General features: G+C 45.8%; 1 non-coding gene across 1 annotated transcript; it reads right to left on the reverse strand.

Moving 5' to 3' along the window:
* Nucleotides 1-2,470: 2,470 nt before the first annotated feature.
* On the reverse strand, nucleotides 2,471-2,589 carry LOC131934448 (5S ribosomal RNA). The gene has a single exon (XR_009385749.1). It is a non-coding gene; the product is annotated as a 5S ribosomal RNA (ribosomal RNA).
* Nucleotides 2,590-2,971: the final 382 nt, after the last annotated feature.

Consider the following 2,971-nt stretch of genomic DNA (forward strand, 5'->3'; position numbering starts at 1 on the left):
GTTACCCATGACAAGCGGCACAACCAAGGATTTCATTTGAACGAAGAATATTTTGTGTTATCGGCCCTGTCTGCTATTAATAGATCGCTCGGCTGGATACCGAGCGATCTAAAAATAATCTGCTAGGTATGTCGACGCTGTCTCAACGTTGTGTGGCTGCTTCTGGCCAATCAGCGTTGTTAAACTCGTACTCGTCCAATGGGAGAGCTTCGTTGCGCTAAGGGTTTGGCGGACGGTTATAAAAGGACCAGCAGCGCTGGGCTGCCACATTTCTTAAACTGACTATCATCCAGTTGAGATACCGCCATGGCCAGAACAAAACAAACCGCCCGTAAATCCACCGGAGGCAAAGCCCCACGTAAACAGCTGGCCACCAAAGCCGCCAGAAAGTCAGCACCAGCCACCGGCGGTGTTAAGAAGCCCCATCGTTACAGGCCTGGAACCGTCGCCCTGAGAGAAATCCGTCGTTACCAGAAGAGCACTGAGCTGCTCATTCGCAAGCTGCCATTCCAGCGCCTGGTCAGAGAAATCGCCCAGGACTTCAAGACTGACCTTCGCTTCCAGAGCTCCGCTGTCATGGCCCTGCAGGAGGCTAGCGAGGCTTACCTCGTCGGTCTGTTTGAAGACACCAACCTGTGCGCCATCCACGCCAAGCGTGTCACCATCATGCCCAAGGACATCCAGCTAGCCAGACGTATCCGTGGTGAGCGTGCTTAAGAGGTTTCTTTTAAGCCCAAACCACCACCCCCTGTCCTCAACCAAGGTCCTTTTTAGGACCACCTGACAACGTTCAGATTAGCAGTGAAGGTCCCCCACCTCACGAGTTTCCACCCACCCACCCACTACACCCCCTGCCCATGTCTGCCACTCTACTACTACTACTACATCTATTAGTATTATTCTGGGGGATGCGGGAGATAGGTTCTATTCATTTATCTCTTTAATTCAACTCACACATCACATTGCTATTTGAATTCGTGTATGCATGCTGTTGATATTGTTTTATTTATCTCAAATGTGAAGAAAGGAGAGAATAAATTTTATATTTTTCTTTCACCCACCCACCCACCACCCTATCCATTGCTTTTTAAAATATATAAAAAAGAAAAACCCTTTAGGGTTAGAGCTAGATATCTAGATCTTAATCGGAGAGCAGAAATTATTCTTAACGACTACACGCCATAGATTATTTAATTATTAGAAGCCTAACTAACCTATTCGTTTCACGATGTAAACAAACCACTGCGAGTACGGAGCGGAGTACGAGAATATTATTTCGTTCGTACTCGACCAATCAGCGTTCGAGATTCTCTCGTACTCGCATAATGAGCTCGCTCGTACTCGCATAATTAGGTGTAGGGAAATATTTCAGTTTTATTCGCACAAAACGGTGAAAATAACGTCTAATACCATATTTTAACATGACAAACGTGGATCTTTTCTATGCCTACACGTGTGGGCAATGAAACTCTTTATTTTTTATCCAAGGGTCGCATAGCAGAATAGGTGAAAAAATGACTTTGAAAACGACACCGTTAGCCGACAAGCCAGCAACATTCCAGTCGACACGGCAAGCTGCTTTTTCATTGGCTGGCTCATTCGCCGACCGCTTTTGGTTGGGCGGTGTCCGCCATATTGAACGAACTCGAGCCCAGGACCGTATATAAGGAGCGAGTTTCTCTGCAGACGGCGTTTTTCGAACACTCGTTCATCAACAAAGAAAAAAAATTCAATATGTCTGGCCGAGGCAAGGGTGGTAAGGGACTCGGCAAAGGAGGCGCCAAGCGTCACAGGAAGGTGTTGCGTGATAACATCCAAGGTATCACCAAGCCAGCCATCCGTCGTCTTGCTCGCAGAGGTGGTGTCAAACGTATCTCTGGTCTGATCTACGAAGAAACCAGAGGTGTCCTCAAGGTGTTCCTTGAAAATGTCATCCGTGATGCCGTCACCTACACTGAGCACGCCAAGAGGAAGACCGTCACTGCTATGGATGTCGTCTATGCTCTGAAACGTCAAGGTCGCACCCTGTACGGCTTCGGCGGTTAAACTCAACCCAGGACCACCCATTTGTTCTACCCATCCGGCCCTTATTAGGGCCACCCATACGTTTCCGAATTAGCTCGAGTGGTTGTAACCCCTACACGAATGTTTTCCATACCTACCCCTTACTTACTGAGTTACTTCTTCCTCCTTATTACTTAGGTTTGATTGTACAATTATTTGGTTGTAGCCTACTTAGTTTATTTATTTAATTTGGGCAGAGTGGTCATCTTTCCTTTGGTTTTTAAGGGGTTTGTTTCCATGGGTGGGGAGGGTCGAGGTAGCCTACCGTGAAGGCACAAAAGAAACAAACAAAAAATATTTCGATATTACAAAAGTGTTCACAGGTATGTGGTGAACTTAGGAAAGAGTACAGGTGGTAAGAATAGGTGTCCAGTGGGGTAAAAACAAAAGACAAAAGATGAAAAAAAGTCTACAACACGTGGTGTTCCCAAGCGGTCACCCATCTAAGTACTAACCACGCCCGACGTTGCTTGACTGCGGTGATCGGACGAGAACCGGTATTTTCAACGTGGTATGGCCGTAGACATCGGTGTGAGAAAATTGGGGCTTATAAATATACTCAAACGAAATCAGCAGTTATTCGTCCTTTTCTGGCTACAATAATGATTTCACTGCTTTCCTCATATTATTTCAATAATAAAAAACGCCCTAAATCGCCACAAAAGCGAAACATTGTTTTAATATCGAATACTATGTGCCTTTTTTTCCCTCTACAGCCATTGGTCGCTATTTTTAACCTGAGGCGGTAACCACCGGTAGACTTCCCTGAGCTACTAATTTTCGAGCATCGCGCGTTGTAAAATACAAAATAAATACATTTTCCCCATTTTCCTTGACTAAAATCAGAAAACCAGGTGCCCCCTGCATCCGACCTGTCCTTTAACTATCGCTTTCATGTGAAATGATC

This window comes from Physella acuta, unplaced genomic scaffold (assembly GCF_028476545.2).
Source record: "Physella acuta isolate Inbredline_101_S28 unplaced genomic scaffold, ASM2847654v3 ptg002827l, whole genome shotgun sequence".
Taxonomy (NCBI): Eukaryota; Metazoa; Mollusca; class Gastropoda; family Physidae; genus Physella; species Physella acuta.